Genomic DNA, 10191 nt, shown 5'->3' on the forward strand with positions numbered 1-10191 from the left:
TCACCTTCTAGATGTCCTTCATGTTCCCTTCATGCTACACCTCCGTCATGTGCAAGTTTGTGTTGCAGTACAAAGATAATGTTTTATTATGTGAGTGTTGATGTATCTTTACCTACATATTTTACTTCAATTTAAATCAGGAGTGTAGTAGCGATAAGCACACACACTATGTTCAATGATGAATGATCATTTTATACTTACCACTTTAAGAGCAATAATGGTTAAATTGAATGTATTTCCTGTAATGATAGGGTTTCAGTCTGTATAGATGCCACATTAAGAGTGCAATGCTGTCTCTATTTCTTGTCAAGAAAAAAATACAGATTTAATAAATAAAAAGTTAGCACCTCCTTATAAAAGTAAAACAACAACACAAAGACAAAGTAAACTTTGGTAACAGCAGTGTGTGTGTGTGTGTGTGTGTGTGTGTGTGTGTGTGTGTGTGTGTGTGTGTGTGTGTGTGTGTGTGTGTGTGTGTGTGTGTGTGTGTGAAGGTGTTGGCTCTCCTCTCTATGCAAGCTCAGGCATTTAAACACATCAGGAGGCAGGGGCGTAGTGGGGGGGGGGGGTTGATATTGACTAGGCTGTGTCTCCTTCTCACCCGTGTTTGGTCGGCAGGCAATCTACCAGCCGTCAATCACGGAGAGGCGACCCAAGTTGGGAACCATCAAGCAGCCTGACTTCTGGTGTCAGTGCTGAGGGGGATTTATTTCCGCGTGACACGCCATCAGCGGCAAATCTAAAGAGTGTTCTATTGTCAGAGCGGGGCAACACATGAGGATACACATATTCATGAATGAGCACCTATTTGGGCACAAGCGCGGGTTCTCCCATGTACATGTTTTATCTAAGGCTGATAGAATATTTCCATTCAGCTGTATCTTGTGATGATCTATTTCCCTTAAATAACAGTATATGTATGAGAACAAGTGGACACACTTAGTTCACATCATCTTTTCTCAGAATCAACCATGAATTTTTATTTGACATTTTCTTCACTTTTATTCTTAATTCATGTATCGTTTTTGCAGTGTACATCCAAAAAATCATATTGTTTTTATGATCATATAAAATACATATTTTACCCGCCATCATAGCCTTTATGAAATACAAAATACTGTAAGAAAAGTCAACATCTATTTTTTATTTCCATTTATTCTACTAATTTAGTTAAATAATGTAAAGAAAAGCTTTTAAACAACAACGACGACAACAGCCAGTTTCTCCTCAAACCGTGCGCTCAAATTTGTTAGAGTGAGACAATAATAAAGCATTGATGCCCTCCGGGTTTTATGATCATTTGAAATCGATTGATAGAAATTACTTTTCCACTAGTAATAAAGCGCTGCACTTTGTCTCACCTTTGAACTTTTGCCACTGTTGCCCCTGGCTCTTCGGCAGCCGTTCAAAGTTCAACATGACATTCAGACACGTTAAAGTGCTCTAATGCTATGAGTACAATTAAAAGGTTGCTCTGTCTTATCCATGAGTGAGAGGCAGTGATTTAAACCCCGGAGGAGTAAACGCAAACGTCATTGAAAAGAAAAATAAAGAATTGTAACTTGTTACAAGAGTACATTTCATTCTTTTTCTTCAACATGGAAGCTTCAGTGTAATCTTCATTATTAATGTTATGAATCCAGACATTTTTTCAGTGGGGATTTATTAATCTGTGTAAAATCTATCCATGTTTATAAGTTATTAACGACATGTAATGCCGTTGCCTCATCTGAATTCCTTCGGCCCTTTTGCTCTCAGGCCCATAAGTCATCAGGATACTTAAACACTGATCCTGATTTACCTAATGACATGTCTTGTTAGCATAAAGTATTACTGAAGCAAAGTGTATTGATCCTAATTTAGATGTACAGCCATATGCATATTGATTATCTGAAAACCATTATTATAACATTTAAAGGAGCGCTGGCATTTCTTATCGTTAATTATTTCTCAGACATTAGATAGTAACGCTTAATAATTACACAAGCGGGAAATAAAGAGATAAATGCAGTTTGTTTATGATGCATGAAGCAGGGTGTACTTTAAAAGCCTTGCAGGGGATTTGTCAAGTGTGGTTTCACACTTATGAGGCAATAAAATGTTAGCCAGAGAGAGAGAGAGAGAGAGAGAGAGAGAGAGAGAGAGAGAGAGAGAGGCTGCAGCAAACTGTAATATAATCCAACAAAGTATTTAGGGATCCCCATCGTTGAAAAGTATCTCAAATGAGGCCAAAAGGAGATTCACAGCGGCTGTCAATCTCACTGTTATCCTTCAAAATTCTTCGTCTTCCATGCCTTTAAGTATCTTTCTGTCAGTTACGTAAATGATTAAAATATATATGGATGTTGTAAATTAGTCTTGCATTCTTCTCTCAATGCCAAATAATAGCAGGATGCATGCTGGATGTTGTAGTAAATGAGAGCGCCGCCATCAGGAGTCAATGTTGACAGAATGAGACATTGTACTTTTGAGCCATGAAATTACAGGCTGGTAAGCCCAAGGCAGTCGCCAGGTGTGACTGATGCAATCGGGAGGCCTGCTCGGACAACCGCAGCAACGTGCACAAACATTCCTGCCTGTCAATCATGTTACAGATCTCCAGGATATAACTCATCAAAAGCACCAGAGATGAATGGTGGATATAATTGATGAATTGGATATCCATGTCTCAAAGCAAACTGTATAAATAGCAATATGTTTAAGGAAGCTAAGTTTAATTACCAAGTAACTACTTACTTCATGGTCCCATTTAAAGAGGATTGTACATTGGTTTGTTTGACTTGTTTTGTTTTTCTCTCTCCTCCTGCATGGTTGTTCCACTATTGACACAGAGCTGGGAACTTCTTCATAGCTGCAACTTTAATCCTTTAGCTGCGCAGTGGTTTTTCCTCCTATGTGAAGAAGTATGGAGTTGTATTGTCATGGCCTCTGCGAGACGTTCAGAGGTTGAAAGAAGAAGTGAATTATAAATATTGTAACCCCGAAACAATCGGTTGTAACAGAATCAATTGTTCTCATCTTACTTTAACTGATATACAGCACATTTGTTTTTAACCAGTATTCACAAATTTGATTTTCTCACTAATTGCACCGTTACTCCACTGAGGATGGGCTATTTTAAGCTTGAACAGGGGGTGGTCTCAGCGGACAGCTTACTCTACAGGACTGTGACAATTACAGTGAATCAAAGTGGCTGTGTTGGGGGCCTTTAAACTTCTCCCTCCCTGGTTCTCACACCTGTCCTCAGGGCTACAAGATTTATGTCTCTGTCCTGCGATGAACTGCTGTAGCCCTCTCTTACAATACTTCTGTCTGCTCCATGGTAGTGTATATGCTTGTGAGTGTGTACAGAATAAAGGGGGATGTGTGTGTGAACTCTTGTAACAGTACAGAGGGTCCCATATTGGGACTGTTAAACTTTGCAATTGGCTAAAGGAGAACTCTTTGGTCTAACTAACAATGTACAACTTTCTTCTACTGGGACGTTTTACTCCCTGGGCAGAAAAGTCGGACATTGTGAAAAGGACACGCTTACAGTAATTCACTTTTCCTTTAAAGTGAGCACACACATGAATTTATCAAATTGAATATATAAAGTAAATCATTGTGCATGGGTTTATTGACGTACTTTTAATGTCATGCAACTGTAAAAATCATATCAAGAAATGTTAGGAATAAAAGCACAAAAAAGGATCACGTGTAGATTAATATCATAATAGATGCAAAGAAAGAGATTTCTACTTCAAATGAAGGTTGGAGGCGAGGGTAAAAAATACAGTTGAAACGTTTAACTGAGTGAAATTTGTGTTTAAATTTGAATATCTTCTTCTTCAGTCGATGGGAAACAGTGGTTACTGTAGGGTGTTCTCAACACGCCAACAACAATTAGGGTCATGTCCTCTCCGAGCCTCTTTGACACTCTCCTGATGGCGATAATACGCCGTCCTCATAAATATGATGGGCTCTTAAAGGACCCACAGGACGCTGCTTAAATCCATCTGAAATATGCATAATGTTCCGCGTCACTCCTGCAGTGGAGAAATAAGAGATTTATATCCTTGGTGGTATCGTGCAACCAACTCATTTAGGCTCACACAGCATCAAAACTGATTTAGATCATGTATGATAGAAGAAATTTAAATAATCTTTAATAGATTGATATTTTACAACATTTTAAGCTATAACATCTTTTGTGGCCCACCATTTTTAGAAGATAGCATTTATAACCCTACCAGAAAATGCAGACTAAATAACATAATAGAGTTTAGAGAAGGTCTATTTTTTATTTGACACTGATAAAAGAACTAACCAACAATATTACAGCCAAAATGTACCACAGTTTTAAACATTTTCTTTCAGAAAATGATCATAAATTAAGACACACAACATAAATACCTTAAAATGATCAACTAAACTTAAAGTAAAGTCAGCAGTAACAAGCACAAGTCCTTTTTTTTTTTTAATAAATGGAAGTGATTTAACTTACTCTGCTCATCAAAGCGGAAGGAAGGCAGTCTCACAGATCCCAGGCTATCGAGGAACAGCGACCAGAGAGAAAATATCGAGCTTTAAACTGTAGCTTTTAAAAGGTAAATGGAGTCAAAATGCTTCAACCAATAAATTTGCCCCCTGAGACTGGGGGGAATGCGTAGCGGGCAGAATAATACATGTGGGCAAGGGGGTAATGAATTGGAAGGGATGCAGAAAATGTGCAGTGCTGAGCATGGTCCTTGGAAGTGGATGGGGAGTTTTCAGAAAAAAGCTGCTGCCCTCTAAAGCATCTTTGTCCAAGAGAGATGACTCCTCTCAAGTTGATATTGATGTTAGCACTCTGTGTGTTGACTATATGTTCTAGTTGTATATCACATTGGTTTGTGCCAATATGGAGTTTAGATATATGGTTTAGCTTTCCAAAAGACTTGAGATATAAGGTGTCAACTATCCAGATGTGTGTCACACTTTGATTATCATTAAGATTCATTCTTTCAACCTAGTATTGTTCTTAGCAACCGACTTTTAAAAGCAGGTAAAGATGTGTGTTTACTGCCATCTTCCTGAGTTATATATTCTTTTAAAAAAGAAAGAGTTGATGTTTTATTTTAACCTAAAGTTTGTCATGTTATGTTAGACAACAAAAAGCCCAACAGCCTCATTTTTTTTATGACTTCCACTTATTCTGTTACGTGTATAGAGATTTCTGGGCAAAGACTTCATTTGCCTTGACTGCTATTATGGTGACGAGTAGCTTGAATGAAAGAAATGAGCAAGCATAGATGATGTTCAATGGCTTTTATAGAGGTTTGTGATGGGTTCTAGGGTTGCACTCTGTTGCATTCTGCATATGTTGCTCTCTCCATAGACTGTCTGTACAGCAAAAGCTGGTTGAAATACGAGGAGGTAATACCACATCGAATCGGAAAAGAAACTAGACACTGTTTACAGAAAATACTGATAGTTAGTAACCACATTCTTTAAACACTGTTACATTTTTCAATCTTCGAAAATGGGAGCAAATCCAAAATGTTTTAAAAACATGCACGCACACAGAGCGTCTTTGTGTTTCTTATAGATGCTTCCTTGACAGGATAAGAGCTCCTATAAGCGGCTTAAACTCTGGGGAAAGCACGTCAAGACTTTGGGTTGTATTGCTTCGGAAGCACACTCCATCAGGAGCATTATCGTTTTTCTTTAGTTTTTCTGAGTAACATATGCCCGGGTCACACAGCAGAGTTTTAAAATTGTCAGCCGATTTCCCAAACCTAAGAGATCACACACATGGGGATAAATAATCAGAGGTTTCACAGTTTTGGTCGTACAGTGTGTGGTGTGCGGCCACACGGCAACATCAACACATCACACACAAACTGATTTCACTCGCGAACATCCCCCGATCAGACGGGAAATCTCACAAAACCTCTTAAGGTCGAAGGTCATTTGATTTTTGGATTCCCGCATGCTCCCGGCGTTTCCTCGCCACTACGTCACCTCGCTTTCTTATTGGCTACGCGTCACAGTCAACAGGCCCGCGCTCGTTTTCCCCTCGGGGGACACAACAGATGATGAGAAATCGGGCCAAAACAATCCAGAACGTTGAATATCCCCGATTTGAGATGAGAGCAATCCCGACATCCTTCCGAGCAGACGAGAGCAGTCTTAACACACCACACAGGATTATATTATATGATTATTTTACGATGATCGGGGCACCCTTAAGATTATCAGAGGGGGAGAGTTGGGGCCAAAATCGGCCTAATTATCGTGCCATGTGAACCGGGCATTATTACAATCACTTTGTGCCATCAGAAGAAAATATGAACGCCTTAGATACAAACGATGTAGAAATCTTCTCGGTAAAGGTCAGAGGTATTGTTCGAAGCCTACATGGAGTCTGATGAGCATTGTCATGGATGTGCACAGATGTGTTGTTACAGTCCCCATCCTATCCACCTACACCATTGCTGTGGTTGGACAGGACAGATCAGAGCAGTGTGGAGTTTTATATCACAGGGCAAGCTCAGACTTTTGCAATTCTGAATCTAATATTGTACATTTTCTGGTTTCTCTTTTCTCTGATTAATTTAGAAGGTGATGGAAGGGGCTTCTTGATCTTAGTATCATACAAAGGAGAGATAGACTCACTTGTTGTCTCTTTATCATAGACGAGTAAGAAAGGAGGTTCTATCCTAAAATTTTACGTGTGCTGGTTTGACAAGTACTTGTTCTCTCCTGAGACCCTGTGAACTTCTCTTCAATCATCTGATGAAATATTTAGCATTACAATAGCAGCCTCTTTAAAGGAGGAGGGTGTCACTGACTTGGATCCATTGTTGTGTCTCTATGCTGCTATTGTGTTGTTCTTGATGTCATTCTGTGATATTTTGAATAATTGTTTTTTTTTTTTTTTTTTTTTTTTTTATCATGATCATTTCTTGTTGTCACCACTGAATGGATATGACATTTTCAAGAATAAACTAGGCTATGCCCAAGGACATTGCGAAGACAACACTGTGACAAAGTCTGACCAAGAAGCAGCAGACACACAGCCTCAAGTGCAGGATGTATCAAATGTGTTGTTCTCAGCAAAAATGTAAAGTTTGTCGTTGTAAGGAAAATTTTAGGACAAAAAAATCTGTGTTTACAGCAAGGATTTCCTTAGCAGAATACAATACAAAAGTGACTTTGGGAATTAAAGTCAGCATTTTTATATCTTTTTTTTCTCTGGCAGTGTTGAAAAATAAATGGAATCGGGGACAGTGCAAGGTGTTGTATTCAATATATGGGCTTTCATGTGATAAATTGAATGTTATTCATATATGAGTGCACACAGTTTTTTGGTTATTCTGGGGAGAAGTTGCTTCTCGCAGCTCAGGGACACTTTTCCTTTTAACTGAGAAGCGGTTGAGGAGCGGTTTAGGAGAGGACGAGGAGGAGGGAGGGGGAGGGTTGGGGTGAGTTGGTGGGGAATCTCTACAGACCTTGATACAATTACTGTGCCTTCCCCTCTCCTTCCGCACCACTTCTGGCCACGCTCTCGCCGAGCCACTGGGAATAGAAAAGGCCCAGCTATCTGGCAGAAGATTTGGTCAGTCAGGCATCAAATGCAGGGCCCTCTTCTCACACTCTGTGCCGGGGGTGGGCACGCCGAGGGACCTGCATTGTGCATTTTCACACACTTCTCTCCGAGGGGCTGCAGAAATCCTTAGCCTCAGGAAGGGAAAGTGGGTAGAGTGGCAGTGAAACACAGATAGAGGGAGAGCGACATGGAAGAGATGGAGTGAGAGAGAGAGAGAGAGAGAGAGAGAGAAATACAGGGAGAGAGAAGAAGAAGAGAAGGGAGGAAAATAGTTCCAGAGGCTAGACAAAAAGCATGAAGGCTGAAGGCAACCTCAAGAAAACAAACAGCTCATCTGGCATTCAAAGAGTTCTCAGTCATCCTTTAGCTTTTTTCTCAATGTCTGACGTTCAGTGTGCACTTCCCACTACCTTTGCCTCTCTCTGAAAGGTAGTAAAGGGATTATTCAGGGGTTTGGAGAGTTGACCCTTCGTGGGTGTGTGACAGTAATGGCTGTGGGCTGTAGGGCTCAGGGTCAGGGTGGAAGCAGGGAAATGTATTTCCATTCATGCTTTCAGGGCACTGTACTTGTACAAAGACTAATGTCACGAAAAAGGTGTAAACCCCCCGAGCAACAAATCTCCATCACCCAGCTAGGAGACCTTCTCATTTCCCTCAACTATCTCCACGGAAAATGTGATTGTTTCTCGGATCAGCTCAAACTTTTTTGACACGTAAGGTGAAAGGCCAACTCATATTATTTGTCTGTGGGCACTGGGGCAAAAAGAACAGATGAAACAATTGAGTAGTTTGTGGAGCATAAAACAACATAAAAAAGATCCCACGTCACATCATCATCCTATAAATATTTGAAAATTTTACCATTTTGCTACTTACATATTATTTCATTCTTTAAAAATTGTGAAAATGAGGGTGCTGGATAGCGGCTATTTACACGCCCCATGTTCAAAGTGGGCGGCTCACGACAGCTTCTAAGCCTAGGCACTGTGCCGTATGTCATTTCCCACTTTCCTATCCCAGTATCCCAGTCACTGTCCTTTTGCTATAAGCTTTTAAAATGACAACATTTTTGAGTTTTCACATCCAAAATAAAAGGTTTAAAGGTTTTTAAATGTTCAACATAAATGTTGACAGGACACAGTTCATTGTGCACTATTCTTTTAGTGTCTGTTTATCTTTATACTAAAACAATAATGACATCACAATTTAGTCGTTATGCTGCTGTGTTTTTTTTGGCAGGTCTGTGTGAAGAACAATGTCCTTTTTTATCATTTTGTACAAACACGTGCAGAGGACATTGTATACCATAATGAAATAGTTAATGATAAGAGAATGATGTGACACCTTGTCTAACCTGCTGTGTGTGTGTGTGTGTGTGTGTGTGTGTGTGTGTGTGTGTGTGTGTGTGTGTGTGTGTGTGTGTGTGTGTTTGAGGTTGGGCAGATAGGTCAGCCAAGCAAGACAAGGAACTGGTGTGTGTAGGTGAAGGAAGGCATAATGAACCCTAAGTGAATTAATATAAAACATTACACCTTCTATTGGAACAGTATCAAATGATACAGTTCCACTTTCATTGTTATGTCTTGCATTATTGTGCATCACAAACAACAAACTTTCTTAAAGAAAATTATATGCATGTTATAAAAACTTCTCACTACCAACAATTGTTTAACTCAATAGCTTTGTGGCGGAAATAATATTACCATCACACAAGGCGATCAATTTTTAATTTTAAAAAAAGAGACTGTAAGGAGTTAAAATACTAATATGAGGGTACACATTCTTCTTACATTTACTTAACAACAAACATACAACAACAACAACAACAAGTACATTAATCAATAACAACTTAAATTATGATAAATTGTTGGTTATTTTGGCACTATTTTTTTTCAGAAGTTTCATTATTGGTTAAAACTATTCAAATCACATCCTTCACACCTTCAGCCTTATATTTTGGCTAAGCTGCACCAGTTTTTCCACTATGATTGAATTATTGAATATTACTATTATCTGCAGTAATTACAGAACATTAACAACAAATTGGTCATTTACCTCCTTATTAAAGGTATTTTATTATACAGCCTTGTCCAAAGATTTGCCCCTCTGTCACAGGATTAGAAAAAAAAAAAACAGCATACATTTCAACTGGATATGTGTCTGCTACCAACATGCAAACCTTTAAAGAGATTATAAAGTCAAACGAAAAACCCCTCTTCTTGAACGGGATAGTGTATGAATATTATTACTGTTGTGCATCAAGGGAGGAGAGCATCTTTCCACCTTTCTTTATTGCAGTGTTAAAGTCCAGGTAATGCTTCAGAATAATGCATGATAAGGCAAACATAGGCACTCCTTTCAAAATATTCAAATGTGATCGGTGGAGTGGAAAATAAAGGAACGTGGATGTGTGGAATGACTTCCCTCTTCCCCGTACTCCTTCATTATATTCATATCGCCATTCATTTTCTCCTTTACTTTGTTTTTCAAAGTGACCCTGATGCTGTAGAGACACACAATCTGATCTGTTTCAGCCGACTAATGTTTCTAATGGATGAGATAGAAGTACTGTTGAAATTGTATTACCCACAGATAACTTCAGCTGGGATCATAAGAGA

Source organism: Symphodus melops, assembly GCF_947650265.1.
Source record: "Symphodus melops genome assembly, chromosome: 5".
Classification (NCBI taxonomy): domain Eukaryota; kingdom Metazoa; phylum Chordata; class Actinopteri; order Labriformes; family Labridae; genus Symphodus; species Symphodus melops.